The sequence below is a fragment of the Temnothorax curvispinosus genome, unplaced genomic scaffold (genome assembly GCF_003070985.1).
Source record: "Temnothorax curvispinosus isolate PA1 unplaced genomic scaffold, ASM307098v1 QBEX01011250.1, whole genome shotgun sequence".
In the NCBI taxonomy this organism is placed as follows: Eukaryota; Metazoa; Arthropoda; class Insecta; order Hymenoptera; family Formicidae; genus Temnothorax; species Temnothorax curvispinosus.
The window spans coordinates 199634-224201 of NW_020221030.1; the positions used below are offsets into that span (position 1 = coordinate 199634).

Sequence of the window (24568 nt, forward strand, 5' to 3'; positions counted from 1 at the left end):
ACATAAACATACGCAACTAAAATAATATCATATTAAGAATAATAATTTAATAATCAACAAAGAATTGTGCAATTACGATTCCATATCCTTTTGAAAATATATACTCATAAAATAATCTAATATTGCATTTTTCTAAAAAAGAGAAAAATATAGGCTGGTATTCATAGTTATTTAAGACCGTCTTAAGTTCAATCTTAAGATGTCATGAACCAATCACAGAGCCGTATTAGCGTCTTAAGACATTACTTAAGACGATCTTGAAGACTATGAATACCGGCCATTGATTTATTGTTAGTATAGTACCTTTTCCGTGATTGATACTGATCAACATTCAGTACATACTTTTTTAATTTTAGAAATTATAGAGGAATGCCTTCAATTGTTATCAACTCTATCAGTTGTCCTGAATAATTCGCAAACTCGTGTACGAGTTTATTCAGATTTTATGCACGCGACGCCGTCGATCTATTTATAGAGCAGCAGTCATGTCTATCTATTGATTAGCATATCGATAATGAGAAAGATAAAGACAAACCGCCCAGACTTCTCGAATGCACACTTGTCGGACGTGTGACGCATCTCTCAGAATGTAAGTTTGAGATTTTAGTGTCGTCAGATGCATCACGTGTATATGTGTATAACAATATATACAAAAATAATAGTATATAAAAAATAAAATTGCTAAATTACTAAATTACTATTAACATCTTACATTTGCAAGTTTTGAAACAAAAAGGTGACACAACATTCGAAAATTTCTTATAAATTCAACTGCATATATACATAAATATATTGTTTAACAAGAAGAAGAATTTCCGCACATTAAATATAATGAAATAGAAGTTGATATAAAGATAAAAGCAGATATGCACAAGTTTAAAAATAATAAGTTTAAAAGTTAAATTTAATTAGAGATGGAATATCTCTTCTTCCATATACACTACATTTTATATCATATAGATAAAACATACATATATGTGTATTTATATAAAATTCCACATACCTGCATGCAATAAACTAGAGTACAGCATGTAATGTAATTTAGTTTATTATATATACAAGTATATGAACGAAAATTTTAAGATATTCCATATACGAAGAGTTTACCAAACCTAGTCACATATTTTACACTATCTATATATGTGATATGATATCCGCCTCGGGTAGACGCATATTTGGCAAGCGGAACCGGCTTTATTCGCGCACGGGCGTCGCGATATGATACACCACGCGTGTGAGGCGTTATACACACACGCACACGTAGAATGCGTATATATATAGATGTATCGTCGCGCGCGTGCAGCAATACGGCGCGGTCGAGCGCCTCCCGGGTGTGCAGGCGTGGATTATTGCGCGAATGATTCAGTGACCAGTCATTCGCGCGAGTTCACGGCTGCTTTCTTGCTCTCATCGATGGCACGATACATTCGCAATTCCGACGGCACGCCGTAACAAAGTTTTCTTATTAAGCGAATCGGCCGAGAGTACCGTTACGAAAGATAGAGATCGCGTTACATGCAATTAGGGCAATGTGTCGCTTAACCCCGTGCCGGCACTGTCGCCTATCGAGGAACGTGCTCTGAAAGTATTACGTATCGACACACTCGCTACCTTATACATAGGAAAGTATATCTAAATATTTATTATGGAAAGAACGAAACGTTAAAGTAGATAAAAATAAACGGCGAGGAAAAGGAATTCTGAAAAGCCGGACAATCCAAAAAGTTTTTTATGCCTGTCTCGATATTAAATTATACAGCTGTTATGAATCTCTAATTTTATCTCTATAAATGAAACAAGAAATATCCCATCTAATTAAATTTCACTTTTAAACTAATTACATATCTCTCTTTAAACTTGTATATATTTCCTTTCGCCTTATCATCACACGTATCAACTTATTTTATTATATTTGATATACTGAAATTAATCTTGTTAAACAAATTAACTTCAATCGCTATCGTACGTTCGATTTCTCTTTTGTACACATTCACACCTCTTTCTCTCTCGTAGGATATTTGCCGTTCGCAACTAAAAATTTTTGATCCCACGACAGTCGCGGGATATGCGGGCAAAGACTACGCCTGCATAAATTGATTAATCCATTCATACTTTCAACTCACCCTCCCCCGCCTCTTGTCCATTCATCGCGCTTATGCGCCATTATAAATCTGACTCCAGACGACGCGTTCGCTTATCAAGTATTCACGGGTATTACTAAAACGTTTTGAATACATTCTGCGGATGTATTTCTTGAATTAACGTAACTTTTCGTTTGTGACTATGCTGTGTGAGAGAGGTAGAAACTACAACTCTTATTTATATTGAATCGACTATATGTTTTACATTGTTGCTACTTAATTATATATACTAATTTTTACATTTCGCGATTTCGTGCAGTATGAACAGATTGCCACCTTATTACGACATGCATTCATTTGAATTAACGACGCGTCGCTCCTTAATATTCTTCCTGCGAAGAGGCGAAATCCAACCGGCGGTAACGCCATACTTCCCGAGATTGTAATGACGTCGTTTCCGTGTCTCTCTCTCCCTCTCTCTGTAACGTGCCACGTGCGGCACGACTATCGCCGTTAACACCGCGACATCGTCGCCTTTAACGAGAAAACTAACTTTTCCGCCGCGGAGTTGCTCAAGTCAGACGAGACGCCTATACCAGAGATAATAATACAGACGCTGCATCGATTCCCATCAATGGATTCTTCTCTCTCACGCATACACACACATACAGACACACGTGCACGCAGGCGGGCGCGCACACACACATGCAAACACTTCATCTCAAAACTGCACCTCGCTCGCACACGGGACTGGCTGGATGACGTATCTCTCCATTATCCATGCCTGTCCATCTTGAGATAGTCCGTAGACAGTGGCGCAGTTCAAAGTTGCTGGTGCCGCAAGATAATATATTTTCGCCCACCCGCAATTGTAGAATATTAGACAATATTTCAAAAGATTTTCTTTATGTACTGCATAAAACTAAAGCTTACTTTATTCGTTTCTATACTGATTTTAGTGATTTCACCCGGATATCTTTAAGCTCATTATTTACATAATCTTAGAACAACTTGGGTATATTTACCTAACGTTTAAGAGCGAGAATTTTATTCACGCAAATATGGTTTTTATAGAAAAAACGTTAAGATTGACCGTGTAACGTCATGTTTACTTTTACCTTCACGATAGAATCCGGGGGGAAAACACATCCTCGGTATAGGCACTGTTGACACAGGCGGAGCTTATCTTACTTTCCCTGAAAACGGTCTAACGTTTCACGAAGCAATGAGCCTTCAAGCTTGAAGTAGTACAAACCGCTCGAAAATGCTACAGTTTTGTGGCCGCGGACGGAGGAATAAAGAGCGCGTTGTGGCCGTTATACGTGAACGCGGTGGATTACGCGCGATTCACCGCTCCAGACTCAGGGAATGATATATACGCAACGGAATACCGTAGGGAAGAATACACCGGCCGCATAAATTCGGGGCGCGCGAGTCGCCGCGACGACGACGACGACGCGACGCTAAGCGACATATTTCTCGGGCTCGCGTTGTACCCCCGAAACGGTATTAAAGTATTAAAACGTCCCGGTGAACGTTTCTCGTTCAGTCCCGTCCCGTCCCGTCCCGTCCTGTCCCGCCCGCTCGGAGATCCTCTTGTTTTCGATTCTCCGCGAAATATATGTATCGCGCGCGCATTATATTCAAAACGCGAATGTGAAAACTGCGTTATCATACCGCGAGCGTGAGAATTATTTTATCACGAGCTCCGAAACACGAGGCGCGTGTAATATTCACGCGTACTCCGAAAATTCTCCGTACCTGGGCGATCGCTCCGCGGGAGAACACTGAAATATTAAACTCCGAAGAACGACTTTACTACCCGCGTCTGAATAGCTTGTTTTCGGCTTGATTCAAAAAGTCACATGCATATGCAAGCATCTCGGAAACATAAATATGTATGAAGTATCCTAAAAATGCCGGCTTCGTTTTTAAAGAAAAAATTCTCGATAGGATTGCAGTGGTTGTTCCTCAGAAATCTTGTCACTGCTTGGCTGATTAACTTATAAGATTTTTAATTATTTAAAATTAAATACATAAATCAAAATTAATCTGGAGACTAAGCTTCTTTAAGAACACGTTTATTTGAACGTAAAATCTTTTTATTTGGTGTGACTTAAGTCAATTTTATATGTCGTGATAATTAAATGTCAAATGCAACTTTCAGTAAAACAAAATCCTTCATTAGCGTTTTAATTTAACTTCAGTAATAATGCTCACAATCAGTAATGACGCAATTCTTTAATACGTGGCAATGTATATCTCATTAGTTATATGTCAATTTCTCATTCCGACGTAGCTGTCAATTTACTAAAATTAAGATTATTGGCATACCGTGTCGATATATTCGTACTTCGAAAAATTCTCGATTTTATGTTCTCCGAAACAATATTAAAATATTAAAGTCTCGCGGAAATGTCTTTTTCCGCGTGAATATTTCGTTTTCAGTTCCGGGAAATCGCATTGTGTATGCATACTCGGCTACGAACCGCGTAGAATATATTATTTTATTACGAACTCCCCGATTGCACCGATTGATGTGTTTTTACGCGTTTCAAAATGCAATTTTATTCCTTTGTGCAATTGATAAATCATTGAAAAATGATTGAAAAATGCGTCAATATTTTACCGCGCATCCTATAATTTAAATGTGTTTGTCTTAACTAAGGCAACAAAGCATATTATACCGCTAAAATTATTATCGTGTATTCGTGTTCGTGTGACGCAAAATATTATAAATATCGCAGATCAAAAATTATAATAACGAATGCAAAAGGATGACAGAACATATTATCCAGCTCCATATAAGGAACATAGTAGAAATGGATTTCGAATATTCTTTGCGCGAAACAAATGCGTATATTATGTATACCGTATAACAATCACATCGGAGCCATAAATATCTGCCAAAACTCGTTGGTTGTATAACTACAGATATTGAGAGGTTGTACAACTACAATATAACCAGGATGATGAATGTTTCGAACGAAGATATATACCGATGTTAAAATTTGAAATATAAGTAAATTATGCGTGAAAAGTATATCATAACTGAATCATAATTTATAAGAACTGAATAATTTCAAGTTCAAAAATTCGAGAAATCAAATAAAAAAGCATTATCCTCCGCCCGAAATAAATGCTATTTTGACACAGTTTAAATTTAGAAAAATATATGATGCAAAAAATTAAATACAGTACAAAAGAATAATGCCGAAATTTTCATTAAGAAGAACTGACTTCGAATTGACTAAGCGTTTTCAGAAAAAAGATAGGAGATAATTGCGGGAACTATTCTTCAATAGAATATTGACGTGTTTGTAACAGATATAAAAAAATATCCTGTGAGATAAGATCGCTCGAGTATCGCGGTATCGCTCGAGAGAGAGCGATATTTTACTTCGCTTCGTGTCCAATACCGCGACAAATGTCGGCCATTATTTTCTTTCTTTACACGCCAAAACATACTTTCTAGAACACAATGAATCTTGTTAAGTCACTTTCCGTCGACAACGTAACGTATAATAATATATACACCGCGAAAAAGTTAAAGAGTTCGAAAGTTCCGTATCTTATTAATACATATTAATCCGTATTTCACTGACAACGGAGCATTGCACTTCAGTTTTAATGTATTTGCCAATTTTAATTGGCAAAATGATCGGAGGGAAAAATTGGTTTTAAAAATTCAAAAATTACTTTTCACGTTAACATTTCTTTTCTTAATCGCTTTCTTTCTTTCGACCCGTTAGACGGCTTCGCGCGTCACGCTTAAAATTTCATCATACCCTTCTTTCCCCTCTTCAATTTAGAATTCTCAATGGTGTAGCTAAAGCAGCGGTTCTCAAAATCCACTCGCAGCATCCTCAGATATTGCAAAATTGAAAGAATCTTTGTTGCCACGGGAAATTAACAGAGCGCGCAAAACGCGCCTCCAATTTCTCTCGCACTTTCCTTCGTCTAGGACGTCTTTGAACAATAAAGCAGGCCTTTGCTCCGAAAAAGCCACGCGCCTTGCCGACATCTTTGTGAGCGATCGAACTAAATCCGTTAAAAATGTGAAAATTATGGGCGCCACTCGGCACACACATACGTATGATCGCGAATGAAATTGAATTTTCGTTACGCTCGGTAAAACGGATGGAATCCTAGTTCACAGCGTTGGATTCAATGGGATTCAGCGGGAGTCGAGAGGTTAAGAACCGCTGCTCCAGTGCGATGTTCTCGAACACGCAGACCGGACTCGCTTTCTTTCCGACGCGGTCGCGCAGCATCTAGCTCGGAGTCGAAGCTAAACGGAGCCGGGCTCCCCGACGAATGCAAAATAAAACGGTCCTTTATGCTCCCATAATCGACTCGCAACACTCGCTTCATCCATGAAACCGATATACCTGAGACTGAGAGAATAAAGCAGAAATGAAGAGGTCGGATTTCTCGGAAGCGAGACTCGGACGAGCGGTGGGGCGGGAGGCGGGGACTCGCGGGGGTCGCCCGCAAAGTTGTATTCAAAACAGAAGCCCCAAACTGCCTCTTCGGAATGTCCAAACGGTTTCAACGGTCAAAAGGGACCGGCGAGGTTTAAACTTGATTGATTAACGAACTTGATATCATTCCCGTCACTCCGATAATCCGTTCGGTTTTTCCACGCGAAGCGTGAACTCCGGAGTTTTCACCCGACAGAGCGCCCGCACGTCGATCGTAGGGACAACAATAAACGGGGAAATCGCAAAAACCACGCCTACGCGAAAGACACCCGGCCGTCGCCGTCGAGAATGCGAGTCGTCGAACGAGGAATTTCGGCCGTGGCGCGGCGGCGAGCCAAGCAGGCCCCCAGCACCATGATGGTGGAGGTTAAGTTCTTACCTGTCACGCGTGTTGGCGCCCGTCGGCGGCTTTCGTGTCTCTCCGTGGAACTTCGACGGCGGCCCGCACGTCGCCGACACGCCTGCACATTATCCCTCGGCACGCCACTGAACCCCCGCGATATCCGCCCCGCCGGTGGATGATTATTATATTTCACTTATTCACTTGTTTCCAAACGGGAGGCCCCGTGCCTCCCCGCGCGAGTACGGCACCACGACGACGACGACGCAACGCGAGACGCAACGCGGACGCGCGGGACGCGGGTTAGTCACCACCGAAAACTCAACTCGAGGTATCGAACTGCTCTCCTCCGCACTGCTCTCACGTGATCACACAGCGGCACACTCTCGCGCACGCGTCCTCCCGCACGGAGCGACGATCGTTCGACGAACTGACCCGGACTGTGAATCACGGCCGTACGGCGGCGGCGAAGGGCTCGCGAGCTCGGGCGCGCCGGAGACGGCCGAGCGCGGGCGAGCGCGCCCGAACGCGCGCGAACCTGCACGGACCTGCACGAGCAGGCGCGGCTCCGGTTTTCTCCGTCCGTCCGGTCCGCCGCTCGCGCTGCTCGCGCTTCCCTTCCCCGAGACGACGACGCACCACCGCACCGCGCCACCACGTTACGTTACGTTTTGCCTTCGTGCCTCTTCGAGGGGGTGTCGCGTGACCACGCGAGAAGTCGCGCAACGCGCCGTACACCGTCTGGCACGAAGGCTAACGCTCGTTATCTTTTTGCTCCCGTTTCCGATCGCGAGATTCGCCGTAGGTCACAGCGGGTAGGCAGAGGTAGCGGCGAGAGAAACGCGAGAGGCGCGCGATCGTGCACCGGTGCGCGGTGGCCCTTTCGCCCGATGCTCTTTTCCCCGAAACGTTCAACGCCCTTTTTCTCGCTTCGTTCGGATGTAACGGCGCGAAAAACCTCCGCGGGGGAACGTACTCCGTAATCCTGCAGCGGGATGACGCGCGCGCGATGCGAGCCGCGGTTACAATCGATGACGAGCGAGAAGGTGGTCTCTCCTCCGCGAGCGAGACGACCTTCCTGCGAGCGAGGACGTTTCGCTATTGCAAAACGACGCTTGGGCAACGCGACTCCTTCGCCGAGACTTCTCGAAGCCTATACGTATATTGAGTTTCTCTCCGCGAGGGAATCGGCGCGGGCGCGCCGCGAGCCGCGACTCTTCCTGCTCGGTGCAAAGCGACGGAGACGACGCGTTCTCACGCATTTTTATCGCGCCCGCCGCGCGGGGAAAGCTTCGACTTCAATGGAATTCTCTCTATAGTCGGTGCGCGCGCCGACCGACGCGACGCTACCTTGCGATGGTCGTGCACGCGTCCCCGCGTCCTCGCGGATTGAAATAACACGCGCGAATTGAAACGATGTAATCACGATCGAGCGCGCGCACCGGCTTAAGAAGGCGCTTGGAAGTTTATTGCGCGCTCCGCGCGGCTTGCTCTTTCGCTCCCGACGGCGGAAGCGACAAGCAAATAAATCTTGCGATAACATTAATTATGAAAACAATCGTAAAACAACATCGGCGGAAATTTTTCATTGCCCCACTTTGCGATGAATCTAAGTATTACTTAAGTATTACGTATACGGACTACGTTGCATTTAATATTTATTATTAAGAGAAATAAGAAAACGATAGCTAAAATTGGAACTTTTCCTGATATTTATCATAGCATACCAGCTTGAAACTTTTTTTTATTTGTTTTAATATCTGTACCTTAGAGGTAAATAATCGTATTTCCATTGTTATAAATTTAGAGAAAACAGAGTTTAAGGTTTTAAATAGCGAAATGGTATATGTCTTTTAGATATAAAATAAAAATAGCAATTTGCTTTGTTGAGTTTTTTAAAGTGACTTAACTGACATATTCAATAGTACAACTGTTATTAACTGCATCTGACCTGAAAAACTGGAGATACAATTTTTTATTTATAAAATACAGATACTTAAAATTTGAATTTGATAAATAAGTTCAGCTGAAAAATAAAAAAATAATAGCTAAAACCGGAACTTTTCCTGATACTTCATAAAATATCAGCTTGAAACTTTTTATTTGTTTTAATATCTGTACCTTAGAGGTAAATAATCGTATAAATGTTATAAATTTAGAGAAAACAGAGTTTAAGGTTTTAAATAAGGAAATGATATGTCTTTTAGATATAAAATAAAAATAGCAATTTGTTTTGTTGAGTTTTTAATAAAGTGACTTAACTGACACATTTAATAGTACAAACTGTCACTAACTGCATCTGACCTGAAAAACTGGAGATACAGTTTTTTATTTCTAACAATACAGATACTTAAAATTTGAATTTGGCGTGATAAATAAGGTCAGCTGGAAAATAAAAAAATATTAGCTAAAACTGGAACTTTTCCTAATACTTCATAAAATATCAGCTTAAAACTTTTTATTTGTTTTAATATCTGTACCGTAGAGGTAAATAATCGTATCTCCATTGTTATAAATTTAGAGAAAACAAAGTAAGGTTTTAAATAGGAAAATGATATGTCTTTTAGATATAAAATAAAAATAGCAATTTGCTTTGTTGAGTTTTTAATCAAGTGACTTAACTGACACATTTAATAGTACAACTGTCATTAACTGCATCTGACCTGAAAAACTGGAGATACAATTTTTTATTTCTAACAATACAGATACTTAAAATTTGAATTTGACGTGATAAATAAGTTCAGCTGGAAAATAAAAAAATATTAGCTAAAACCGGAACTTTTCCTGATACTTTATAAAATATCAGCTTAAAACTTTTTATTTGTTTTAATACCTGTATCTTAGAGGTAAAAAATCGTATCTCCGTTATTATAAATTTAGAGAAAACAGAGTTTAAGGTTTTAAAGGCCGGTTGTTCCAACCTGTTGGTAAGCTAACTAACAGTTAAATCATATGTCTATCATTGTCTAATGTAAAAGATAAACAAAGACATATATATGATTTAACTGTTAGTTAGTTTACCAACAGGTTGAAACAACCGGCCCTAAATAGGGAAGCTACTTTCGCGCAAAATCTGTTCGAGATTCGCCATTCGATGAACGATCCCGAATGCTGGCCAGCCATGCTCTTCAGATTCGACAATGCGGATATTTCAAGAACGCGCGATCGATCGTGGTCTCGACCACTTAGGACAGGTCACTACGCGCGGCTGCTAGTCGCTCGCCCGCGTACACCTTATCCGTTCCGTAATGTGTAACGTCGCATTAATGGTGTCCAGGTGTTACGCGATACGGACGACGAAATAGGATAGTTTCCTCGTCAACGGGCGAGAAGCGTTGCGCGGCACCGGCGTAACGTGAACATCGAGCAATTCCGCAAGTTCGCTCGCTCGCGCATGAAGCGAAGGAATATCGTTTTTCGTCAAGCTCTTCCGCCCTGCCGGGACCGAACGACTGTCGCGAGGTGGTTCGCGCGGCGCGGTGGCTCGAAATCCGAGCCAGTGAGTACTGTTACGCGTATTTGCATCGATGCAGAAAGACGTTGTTCCATGCAGTGATATTGAGCTAATCGCCGGAGCTTCGGGTTTAGAATTTTTCCAATCAGAATACTGAATAATAAAAATTATAGGAATAATAACAAAAAGGAAAATTATTGGACTAGAAAAATATAGCTTATGTTTTTAATAAATAAGATAATATTCCATTATATCTGACGAGACGAGATATAGAAGCAAGAAAGAAACTATGTTAAAAGTTTCAAGTGCCAAAAATAAAACAAAAATCTGCAAAATTTTCAACCTTAGCACAGTAAAATTATTATATCTATTGATCAAGTTTATTTTAAAAATAACTCCGATCTATATCATTCTCAAAGTTTCGCATATAGCAATCCTGAAATATTGTTATTTAATTAATAGATTCATAAACATTTAATAAATTTAAGAATTGTTGAGTAAAGCACTAAATATGATGATTCTATAAAAAGAATGTCTGATATATAGTTTCACGGTTCCCTCGTTAAGCGAAATATTTGGCACAAGGCTCATTACGATGATGAAAGCACGCTATGAGTCGTATTATCGTGACATCCGCCTCATCCGCTGCAGTTGATAAGACGGGATAGGCCCACGCCACCCACGCCAGTCAGAACGAAAGTTAGCCCACTCATTCTTTCGAGCAAGTCGAGTCCACAACGGCGCAATTGCTTACAAGGAGATTCAAAATGATGCCAGGCGCACGATCTACGCGTATAAAATAGCTAAACTATCGCCCAGATATCAACCCACTCAGATGTCCAGAAATGTTCGTATTCTTTTTTATTCTGTCCACTGTGTGTTGCTGAATGATATAAACACATATCTAAGATAACTTCCGCTTGATACTATCACAAATATTTTCATATACTTTTCGCATGAATAAAATAAAAGACCAAAATAGTAGCTCTGAATATCTTGTATAAATTATCTTTCTTTTTTATATCACAAACATCTTTGTACGAATTTTGCACGAATAATACGAAAAACCAAAATAGTAGCTCCGAATATTTTGTGTAGATTGTCATTGCTGCCACGGCGATTTCGTGTTGCCGAAACGCGTTTCTGATCTCTATAAGGATCTGACGCACGTAACGCGGAGTCATTCGCATCTACGCGCGCAGACAAAAGACCAAAAATAAAAATCTCACGTCACGAAGTTAACACAACACAAGTTTACGAGCACGCTGAAATTCCTTCTGCGTTTTACGATTATACGCGTCAGTCAATGTAGAGTAAAACGTCACGGACCCTAATCCTTATCGTCGGAAATATCTTTTCTCATTTCAAATGCGCGACACCTCGAATCTTAATCGTCGATCGGTTACAAGTTCGTGCAAGTTTAGCATGAGGCTACCTGTACACGTCGGATCAAAGGAAACCTGGAAGAGCGGAGCTTGTTCAGCGAAAGAGAAAGGAGTGTGAAAGACGGACAGAGGAGCGAGAAAGAGACAAAGAAGAGGCGAGAGGTGAGTAACGAGAGACAGAGACCGAGACAGAGACAGAAAGAGAAAGAGAGAGAGAGAGAGAGCCGCTACAGGATAGGTAAGAGAGATACGGTCGTTGGCCGGTTCGGGCAAGGCTGCTGGCAAGGAGAACCAGGGCTGTAGTCACAAATAAAGAAGACGGGCACCTCTATCGACACCACTGCTATAATAACGGGGCGCGCACGAGAAAAGATGCGAATCGTTCTCTCTCCGTCCGTCCCACCTCACCGAAGGGCCTTAAAAACCGGTGCGCTACTTATAAACCAGTTCCAGATTTAAAAAAAAGCACCCGGCGCTATCGCGCGTGATTCTCGCGAAAATAAAGCGTTATCTCAGCAAGCTCGTTCCATCATCCAAAAATTATAATCGGATTCATCACAATACGATTAATGGGATTTACAGTATCTACGTAGAAAGTACGATGTAGAAACATTATACGATACCCATGAGGATTTATTTCCAAGGCTAAATCTTCTCTCTTATTCTCCATAATCACTTCAAACATTCGTAATCATTAGAAAATATTGTATTTTTCTAATCTTATTAATTTTAGGAAAAATAAATTTAGATATATCTTTTATAAAAATGTTATCTTGACAAAGCTATAAATTATATGTATTTGTCATTCTTTTTAAATTATTTTACAAAGTTAAAATAAGTTAAATTATTATTTATTATATTAATCTACGTTTTAAAAATACTCAGCAGTCTTTTAAAAAAATTATTCGCTCTGTATCAGATTAGTCATTGGTTCGAATTATTTTTATATTAAATTGTTTTGTAATCTATACAAAGAGTAATAAATCATGTATAATACGGTTTAATGTTGTGCTAATTGTTTTCACAGCGTTACGTCTAATAGATCTTCTCGATCGAGTTTTACCAGACGTAAATAATTAATTACTACTACAATAACACAAAAAGGAAACCATAGTCATTGGAAAACGTATCGATAGCTCCACATACATGTCGTTTATTTTAAAACTGTAAATCCGGTTTCGAAGATCTCGCCGAACTCGATATACCACATGAGTTTATATCCGCGTCACATTAAAATTCATAACGTTTGAAAGCCGGACACATATCACTTTCAAAGTAAGCGAGACTATTGCTGCATCTGTACTATCCACCTCGGAAAACAGATCTGCACGCAGTAGTGCATCGAGCGATTGTAATAAACGTGTCGGCCGTGATTGGACATTCCCACACGAAGAAATCCGAGAAATAATTCGTATTCGCCGCGAGTGACCGTTATATGCACGCACCAAGCGGTAATACTACCGCAAGCAAGTATATACTCCACACCTTGGCGATAAGGAGTTCCCAGTATTAATCACGCCCGGCTCCCCTTATCGGCGCATACTGATTATTAACCGCGACGGCGGGCGGCGGCGTCTCGTCGTCGGTTAAGCGCGTATCCGGCGCTTCTTTTTCTGTACGCGGCGAAACCGCGGTATATCCACCGATGATAAATGCTTATCAGCAGTTAGATACAAAATTAAGTTAATTAACTTGTGGTTTAATGATACGCTCTTTAGCAACGTATATAACTATTCACTATTCAAAGCCTGTCAGTTCGTGCCTATACGTTTCACGTAATAAAATTCCCGTAAATGACTGGGCAATTTTCTACTCTCATTTTCTAAATTGCAGAACTTCTTGTATCTTCTTTTTTTAAAGAACGGGCAGGTTGAAAGTGATGAGATTTCGGTATCTCTCTCTATAAAATAATGAGATAGTTGTGTCTATAAAATTTACTCTAAAATCAAATAGTGAAATAACGCAGTCTCATTTGTGCGTCGCACATAGTGTAACAATGGTCGTTTAAAGGATGTCCGTTCGTATTACAGCCCTGAAAACAACTCCCTGTTGCCGTTTCACCATATAATTCCGACGAGACGAGGAATTCTGTTCGGTCCTCAGGATGCGAGTATTGCGAGTACCGAAGTATCGGGACAAAGGAACTCCAAGGACAAAAGGATAATTCGCATTGTATCTCGACACTACGGAATCCATTGCTATTTGTGTCGCGATGTAACGAAATTACAAACGCGACGATTCGATGAAAAACACTGTGAAAGACAGTAATATCATACGAAAGTATTCTAATGAATATCTGTAGGAATCGCTCATGTATTGGATTAAAAGTTACAACTTTGAGAATAAACCCGAATAGACGATCTTTTTTTCTTTTCATATTTTGCTTCCCTTTTAATGATTTCGCAATGACGTTCAACAATCAGCAATGAGTAACTGATTTATTATTAATAAAGAAATATATATATTTCTATCTTATATATCAAAATATCTTAATTAACACCTTATTCCTATAAATTTCCTGAATATGCATACCCATTGATTAAAAAAATATTTTTCATACATTACAAAATAAATAATTACAATAATTGCGTATATATCAGTTATAAATATCAAATATTTCTATAAGTTTTGGGTAAAAGTCTCAAAAAATACAATTCGGGTAATAATTGCTATCGTCGAGGAACATGAAATGAAGTTCTGACTCGAGCGAATCATCGCTCGACGAATTCGGAAAACAATTATCCCCGTTTGTATTCGCCCGTAACTTTTCCGTCTGTCGTTTATGCACAACGACTAATTCTCTGGTATCTCGCACACTGTACATTAGTTAAAACTTCATGATATAATGCGTCGACAGCAGCGGTGACGAAGTTCGTTCGAGCTTGACTTTCCGCGATAAAGACATTCGGGAACTTGGGCGACCCAGAAGCGCAGTCGGCCTGACCTAGAAACGTCAAAACGACGGCGAAGGCTCGTCGAAATAGCGAGGACGTTCCGACGCTGCACATCGCCTGCCTCGAGTTCGTCGACGACAGATGGAATTTCACTTAGCCATCATACCGATGAGGCCAATCGGCGGACTCGTCGGAGCGTGAACCGAGTTAACTGCACGGCATTGAGATGGAGTCCCGCTGCGCGTACAATTACCAGCTTTTTCTCGCGAGACTCGCCGATCTTCGAGAAAAATATGTTTTTCGACTAATGTCATAATCGAGCGCTAGACAGTGGAGGAAGCGAAAGGGCTTTATTATCGCGTGCATCCCAATTATAACTATAAAGAATGTCATCTCTGGCTAGGACGAAATCGATGGCAGCCGACGGCGACGGCGACGCGGCGCTCGAACGTCATCATCGGATAAAAATGCTGGGGCGACTGGCGTGTGAAAGGCGAATTCATTCCGATGGAAAAATCGAACGGATGTATATGCGGTATACGCGCGTCGAGTACATGTTGTTGCATATGACAAATGCGAGGGATACCGGGAACGGAAACGCGGCATCTAATTTCCGCGAGTCATGTGATTCCGTTTGACGCGTGGGTGTCGCATTATGTATGTTACGCTCGAGGCAAAAATGATTCTGAAATCACGACATCAGGACAAAAGACGTGTGCACAAATCAAATGTGCATAACGGAACGTGGAAAGTTCAAAGTATGATTTCGAAATCTAAACTTGCATCAAATATTTCAATTTGTATTATCAGACTGTCTTTAGTAACGCTAAGGATAATAAATTTCACATAATCCAACAAATCTAGAGTTCATTATATCTAATGTAAGAGTTGTCCTATATACATTAGCTTATCAAGCTCATTCATATATAATCTATTATTATAAATTATATTATAAATATTATACATAATCTATTTATAATCATATATAATAATAATGATTTTTTTATTTCTCCTTCCTCTTTTCTCCTTTCCTCGCGAATAGAACTACTAGAATTAATTAATTTAATCTGTTTTTACGTTTGGTTTATCTAGATCTAGATAGAAACACGAAGATGAATATTTAAAAAGCTCAATTAGTTATAATATCTATAATATTACGTACATAATGCTCTAGAATGCTTTGTATTAGTCGTTTTAAATTGTAAAACAATGATAAGATTCAAGACATGAAAAACACTGTACTGCATGCTTTATAAAAGCTCTTTAAAGTCTTCAACTTAAGAAACAGCAAATATCCCGATTAGATAAATCAGAAACACGTAAGAAAAACACGAAAGATCTTAAGTTATTACTTCGAACGGTTGAGTCGTTACTCCAGAAAATTTCTCGATTTGTCCTCGGGTCAGAATCATTATCGCGACGATCAACGAACGGTGACTAATTGTGGCGGGACGAGAGTCGATCGTGCGCGAAAGCAAGAGTCTTCTCCTTCACAATGGCGAGAGAGCGAGTATTTGTTCGGTCGAAGAGATCGAAGTGGAAATAATTATCCATCGCGCACCTCGCCGTCGGAATGCGAAGCGATAACACAATGCTTGATTACAATCTCTCCGCGCGTGCACGATCTCGCGGGTACGAGAAGCGCCAAGTGCACCGTCGTCGTATCGCGAACTTCCATTATCGGGATCTCGATCTGCCCTCGACGCACCGACGGAGACGATCCGATCTTTACACCCTGGGAGCACTCTTAGCCCCGCCGTGCCGCGCCGCGGCCGCGCGCGCTCGATTTCTCGCCCTCGATAAATTCATTCTCCCGAGTGTAAACTCGCGCTCGTGCGAAGTAAAGCAACTCTCGGGCTCGAGGGGACGAGCAGAGAGCGAGAGAAGAAACGGAGAGGGCAGTTCGATATCGAGTTCCTTCGATAGCTTCGAATATTCGAGGTCACACGTGTCCGCCGCATCGTACGAGAGCGCGGAGAAACGGACGGCTAATTACAGCTTAACGCTTTCGCGGGCGGATGAGCGTAAATAGTCATCATTCGTGAATTAAAAATTGCGCAACACGAAACCGCCTCGCCGCCTGATGTTGTCGGAGAATGGATAATAGATTATTCATGCCTGATTCGAAATTCGAGCAGGTGCTTCCATTTTGCGGGAATGAACAATGAAGCGGCGGAAACATGCACCTTCAAAATCGCACGCGATATATCGGGCTCTCGCTTTACTAAGTTACTATTTGTTAATTATATCATTTTATACGTAATAAAAATAACGATAATAATTCTTACATTCTATGGAAGGTATCGATTTTGTTTGCATGCAGCAAATGGTAACTCGCGATTTAAAAATTCTTTCTTTTCCATGCCTGTATAGCGTCTACATCTCTTTAATAACAGTAATGAAGCCGCAGTTGCTAGTTGTGTCGCCATTCGGAGACCTCTCCGCAATTTCCTCGGGCAAAAATCAAGAGACGATCCTTCCCCGACATAACAAGACAAGAGGATTGTTCGCGGAGAGACATTTCGCAACTTTCTCACACTGCGAGTTGCATATCAAATTCGAAAAGTTTGAAACGCGATGCGAGATATGCGAGGCCCAAATCCAAGTGTCGTTATAAAAAAAGTAATCGTCCGTAATTATCGCGAAATCTACGATTTTCTATAGGATTTGTCTATTTAATTTAATAATATTGATAATCTTTATTGTTCAAAGGAAATACCACATTTGGTATATTTCCGTATTAAAGTAATAATACGACACACACGAAACGGCACGCGCCTATTACGCTCGAGTTTCATTGCACGAATGACAACACGAGGTGTACGAGACAAATAAACACAAGGTTGTTTTCACCAGCTGATTTCGCATCTAGGAAATATTTCACGAAAAAGTTATATAATATTTAATGTATATAACTATACGCCTCATATTCTATTTCTTGTATTTCAGATTAATCTTGGATGAAATTATTCATCGTTATTGTATTTCGTTTTCTAAATTCTCGTTAGATTTGCTTAAGACGACGATTTATTCTGTTCAACCAAAAGCGTTTTGGAAATCTAATAAAGATATTGTTATTTAAATTCTAATAAAACATAATTATTAAATGAAATATTTATTTAAAGAAAAATTTACTTAAAAAACTATTTTAATAAAAAAATTACGGATATCAACTAAATATTTTTCCCTGACGCTGGGAAATCACGTCAGGGAAAACCTTATCTGGAATAACAAAATCGATACCATGTTATATTTAGATATCTCTTTAGTGGTTTATTTAAATTTATTAGAGGATCATTTTTAAATTTTCCAGAAGTCACGGTGAAGTCTTTTGCTTTCTCTCTCTCTCTCTCCCTTTCCCTCCTCCTTCTCTCCTTACCACCCTCGACACACTTCCAAGAACGCAAAAACGATGGTCGCGGCACGGATTCGGAAATAGAACTTCGCGTGTCCCTTAAAAACCCATATCGATCCCCCCTTCATGACTTGGCGCACGACGCAATCCGGCGATTTCGAGCCCGGCGGCGGGCTCGCGCGTACGAGACATTCGTCTCGTTCGCTAAATTATTCCACCCATTCGCGCGCGCCATGTGGAAATTCGAGCCCACCTACCTCTTTGCGAGAACACTACCCTCGATTGAAGAAACAATGGGATACGCAGGGGGTGTCCCGCGACTCCGTGCGCTCCGCGCCGCGTGTACCGAGAGAACAAACGGAGAAGCACAAGCTCGATGAGATGTGAGACGTCGATAGTCTCTAAACGATGGAAAATTGAGGGGTTACGATGATGTATAAATCGGATAGAGAAGTAACGGGTGTTACTTGAGCGGAGATTAGCGGAGAAATTTTTTATTTACGCGAGTCTAAGATAAAGATTACCTATTTGTGGAAGCTACACAACTAAACATCATATAAATTACTTAATTTGATAATGTAACACTGTCCATAATAACATCTATTTATTACCGAGAGTGTAATGTAGATAGTCAGTGACATAGTTCTCGGTAATCCAGCTCAGGAAATGTTAACATCAGATGATGAAATTTGCATAATTACAAGTACACACACGTCTTATTTGAACTACAACTATGTCTTACACAAGTACACTTGCAAATAGGTATATCTTATTTATTAGAGACTAAAGACTGATTTATTTAAAAAATAAAAGTGTAAAAATCAAAATTCGAAATCATCCAATTTGAAGATTTATATCATTGATTTGCAACTTTATAAGCACTTATAATTTACCAAGATCGCGTTGTTTCAACAAGTTTAAATCGCACAATTAGTTTACAATGATATACATGTAATGCAATATATTTTTCTCAATAATATAATTTTCTATTTTTTGCTGTGAGATATCGATTTGAGGCTAGATTGGGCGCAAACAGCACTCCGTTGTATCTCGCGGTATTAAAACGGAAGATAAGAATATATAACTCGACAAGTCAAAGTTCGCTGGCAGCAGTCAGTCGTGGCATAGGTCGCCCATTGACGACACACGGCGTGAATCGACCATCGAGCTTTGACTTTTCCCGTCACAAGTATAGCAGTCACAGTGTGTAATGTGGTGGGTATAACAATAGCATCCTCGCTTACGCTCGTTACTTGATGTCTTTAACCTTTTAGTTTCTCAGTCAGCGTGACGCGAGCGCGACTTCGCGCCACGCCGCGCCGCATCGATGTGCATCGTTTCCGCGAAAGTACCGACGATAAACGGCGAACTATATCCTCCTCGCAATGTAATTATGCAACACCGAATCGCGCGCGTTTATCGGGGAGCGCGCGTACACCCAATGGACAGGAACGGGAGATAAGAATGGGTTGCGATAAAGCGACGAAGATATCGCGCGAAGGAGAATGCGTTTCCCGCAGATAATTGCATTGTGTCGCGAGACGATTATATATCTCGTACCTGCACTTATGCCCGACAACCTGCGTTATTTCGCCACCTCAAACGCGTCGCGAAACACGCATTTCTTTCGACTGAAATAAAAGACTTGGGGTGCGCCAAAACGCATGATATTAACTTTAATCGACACATTCCTGGAATCGATTTCCTTTAGTGATTTTCGCTAAATATCGACTATCTCAGACATGGAATGTCAAAGTATGACATTTCTGAAAAAGTATCCATTCAAGTTTCAGTAAACAATCCAATTTTGCTATTTAATCACATCTTAGAAATCCTTGTTATATAAAATAAAATAAAATCACAATAACGTCGCAAATATAGCATCGAAAGGCGTAATAAAACGCGACAGTTCTGTCGAATAAATATAATTTACCTACATTGTAAAAAAAAAATGTATGACAAATTGCGCGAAAAACGACTTATATACCGTGGATTATTCGAATCGCAAGGAGAGCGTAAAACGCGTTTTCCTTAAAAGCGGGCCATAAATATCGGCCGACTCCCATGCATACGAAGTCCCGGCGAAGAGTGAGGGAATTCCTTCTCGCTTCTCGTCGTCGGCGGGCGGCGCGGCGGCGGCGGCGGCGTAGCCGCGAGATGGTTTTGCATCGCAATAACGTCGGGTCGCGACGTTGCTATTCTTCTTCCTCGGTTTTTTGCATTATTATTTCAATTTCCGCGCACGTCAGTCGCACGCGCGACGGCGACGGCGCGGGCGACGGCGACGGCGACGTAGCGAACGCGGCCACGGCGATGAAAACACTAATCAAAACTCGATAACTCGCGTACGCCGTTTCCGCCAACGTGGTGTCCCCGGCGTGCACTTAATATCGATCGCGCGGAGCGGCACGGAGGCGCTATTGTTTGCCGGGCAAATTATTGCACGCGCGCCGATCGGTCGCTCTCCGCGGGATTCATGACATCGGCGCGGCGCGCGGCGCGCGATAGCTCGACCCATTGTGAGCCGGTTCTTGCCGGCGCGGCGTATCGCGTATATCTTCCCGCAAGAAAATTATCGCGCGCCCGAGTTCTTGACCTTACTTGAACGCCTGCCAATATATACTCTATCCGGTAAGTCGCACACTTAAATACCGTACCGACGTACAAAGGCGAGAGGTGTACAAAGGTGAAAGGCGCCTCGAAGGCGCTCCGAAAATTAAGACCAAATAAAGAGATTATAAACTCGGATTTCATGTAACTTTAAATGGAGTTTTCTAAATATATTTTAGAGAGCATTTTTTCGATAAAAATTCCGTATAAAGTTAGAGAAAGAAAATTACAAAAATCATATATAACAAGGTTATAAAACTGTTCATCAAAGGCATTAATTCTCAAACAGATTCTGTATAATTTAGCTAAGACAAAAGATAATTGTGCAAGTGGGAAACTTTAGCTTCAAATTCTTTTAAGTATAAAATAATTATACGCGATATGCGATATAGTAATCTTTCTCTTCTATCTCTTATACGAGGAAACATCTCATCCGAGACATGTTCCAGCATCCACCTTCGTAGAATATTGATTAATATTGTGGAACATGATAAACAAGAATGCTTCCGCCGATGCGACGACGAAAGAGAGCAAAGCATTTATATAGCGATAAGAAAATTATCTCCCACGAGCGGTAACGCTTGGATTCCCGTGGCTGGTTGCCAACGCTATACAACATACTAGCCACTCGACCGAAATAACTCCGAATTACTTAGTTTTAAAACATGCTAAACGTTCAAAAAGCAGAATAATTCCGGTATCACGTGGTTGGAGCGAGGAACAATATATATTGCGGGGAAATTCACAACACGCCACGAAATTCGATTTTTATTTCATGAGTTCATTCTATGAATTCTGATATTATTATAATTTTATTGCCATCAGCTTTTCACGTGGATTGTTGGCATTCACAAAGACTATTTGTTGTTTAATTTTAAAATTATAAATAAGGTAGATAATATAGTGTCTATATTTTCTAATAACAAAATATTTACTTAGTACTTATCAAAGATAAACTTTTATCAAATATAATACTCATACACTCTCTCCCGTTTCCTCTTTCTTTTCCTAATAACGATAGTAGAAAACGTTATCTTCATAGAAAACATATTTACTTTTATGACGACTCGACAATTTACAAAACTGTACTGACATGACATGAGAAAAGAGACGCTGGGATCTGATTGAAAATTCCAGTTACTTCTCTTTTCACCTTACGATTTTCATTTACAGGCAAATGCAGAAGCGGAATCATAAAGGCAACGTATACAAAGCAGCAAAGTCTCTTTGCGGAATACTTAAAGTGAAGAACTCGCAGAAATGTATGAACAAGGAAAGAAGATGAGCACGAGATATTTTTGACTTTCGCAATTTTCACTTGAATTGTAAATTGTGTGTTAAAAGAATAAACGACAAAGAAAAAAGAAATCAGATGATTATATTGGCGAAATTACAGAAAAGAATTTTGTCAATCTGACTCCATAAAATTTCTGTTTGCAGAGAGAACTCATCTTGTCAAGTACTTTAATAATATGAAGTATACCTTAAGTTTCTCTTATCGTTGATATAATTATTGATAGATTATCTATTATACAACCTTGACAGCAGTTGGCAGTAAAAATTACTTCTCTCATCATTATCTGTTCCAAATCAAAAAGACAGAGAATATATTATAGAAGCAATGCATGGCAAAATCAGGGGTGTCTCGTTTATAACACAAAAAAGATACATTCGACAAAAAGTAATAAAGTTATCTATTTATTGCTAATTTATTGCTCTAATCCTGAATTTATTACTCTTATCTATTCGCAGGAAATTAATATCAAAAGTGGGAGAGGGGTGTTGCCTTCACGTTACGTTAATCCCCACTCTTGGAAAACACGTGTCGTAAACAAAAACCAATATATCAGAATTATTTGCTAATTTTTTGTTTTAAAATACTGTAAAGAGATATAGAAAATATTGAATGGTTATATGAACGTACCGATACCGGTTACCATAATTGCATAAGAGCAAATCGATCAAAAATAAAAAGTTAACTATATAAGTTTAACATTAAATTGTTTTTTCAATCAAACTCGTAAAATACGTGGTTTTGAAATTGATTGCTCACAAAATAACTTTAAAAGTTATTATCGAAAACACACACATACAAGATTAAAGTATACAAGATTAAAATATATTTTCAACTAATTAGTTACTGTATCGATTTTCGTGTTAAAATGATTGTTAACATTCTAATATCAGCTCAGTAACTAATTTATTTAGTGTAAGTAATTAATTCAATAATTAATTTAATTATTTTTTACTTTGCTCTTGTACGTGACGATAGCACATTCTTGGACTTTATTATAGCTTGAACAACTAGCAATAAATTCCAAACCACGATATTTTACGAGCAATAAATTCTATAGAACCACCAAAATACCAAAATCGGCATAACAACTACTTTGTTTAATATACTCAGGTATTTTTGTGTGTTTTCGATAATTTTTAAAGTTGTTTCGTATAAGCAATAAATTTCACAATAACGTGTTTTACTAGTATTTGATTGGAAAAACAGTTTAATGATAAACTTATATGGTTAACTCTTTATTTTGTACTATTTTTCTCTTATGCGGATAACCAATATCGATATATTCATAACCATTCAATATTTTCGATATCTCTTTGCAGTAATTTAGAGCAAAAAATTCTGGTATATCGATTTTTTGTTTACGGTATTCTTACGTGTTTTTCAGGAGTGAGGATGCCAGCGTAACGAAAAGACAGACCGCACCTCCACTTTTGATATTTATTTCCCGCAAATGAATAGGAGCACTAAATTCAGGACCAGAGCAATAAATTAGCACTTAATTGCCGTGTAGCCAAACTTCTTTTTATGGTGAGGATGCTAGGTTCACAAAAATAATAAAGTTGCCGTCGTGTCGGTGCAAGTAATCGACCGTTCAAAACGGAAAACATTTTTAGCATGGCTAACGATATTGTTAATTCGATAATGAGTTCGTTGTCAGCGAACGAGAGATGCATGGTGACAATTGATTGATAGCCAAACGCCGCCGCGCCGCCACGCGTACTCGTTTAACAGTTCCTCGCTTGACTTTGATTTAGGTAACATTTGGCTCATAATTAGCGCGACTTTCATTTTTTTTATTGCTCGCATTAATCGCAGAGATTACAAGACCGGCATCTTCCGCGTAATTTTCACTTTCTCGAAAAATTTTCACTACTCGTTTAAAAGTCACTTTCGCACGGCGAGCTAAGACGGCTTTATCGGATATCGTATTAAACGAAAGCGGTAAACACAGAGATAGTATCGCCCTGCTATATATTTTGCACATTACATAATTGCAACCAATATGCAAACAATAAGTACTTTCTGAAAATATTTATTTCAAAATAGTATTTTCTTCCTTTTATATCGTATGTAATTAATAATTTAAGTATAAATTTAAAATTTATTTTTATGAATTATTATCGCATTAGAATAGATATTTCCTAAATTATAACCAAAGTTATAAAAATATAAATATATTTTTGTATTCTTTATTATAGTATTATTTCATATACCTCACGGTTTCAGAGATATTTACTCATAATCAAACCTACATAGAATTTCTTTCGAGGAGTTGTTTCAATCTAAACATGCTTCAAAGTCGAAAAAAAATACGTATCTGTTATTTTTCGCTCTACAATATATCCAAAGCCCATCGAAATCGGTGAGGGATAGTTCCAAACGTTCCCTTGTGAGTAGATATGTCTACAAGTTGACATATAAAAGAAAGTGTAAACTCCTCGGTAAACTCGAAATTAATTTCCTGTAACGATACAAGCTTGAAGCTTCCAGCTTGAAATACTATTCTGTGCTACATACATCAGGCCTAATATGGCGTTATCGCTAATCTAACGGATGATTACTCGCTTTCAGATATCCTAATAAACACGCATCAACGCTGGAAATTTGAGGTATGAATCGTGATATACATCACGACGCAAATCTAGCCGTCAACTCACATCTATCGATC

At 39.6% G+C, this 24568-nt stretch overlaps 1 protein-coding gene across 1 annotated transcript in view; it reads right to left on the reverse strand.

Annotated features, from left to right (window-relative positions):
* The window catches only part of LOC112461305 (plexin-B-like), a gene marked incomplete at its 3' end in the record, with an annotated part of 206978 nt that extends 199628 nt beyond the window's left edge, over positions 1-7350 (reverse strand). Inside the window, exon 1 of the mRNA XM_025026504.1 lies at positions 6945-7350. The remainder of the gene's footprint in view (positions 1-6944) is intronic.
* Positions 7351-24568: the final 17218 nt, after the last annotated feature.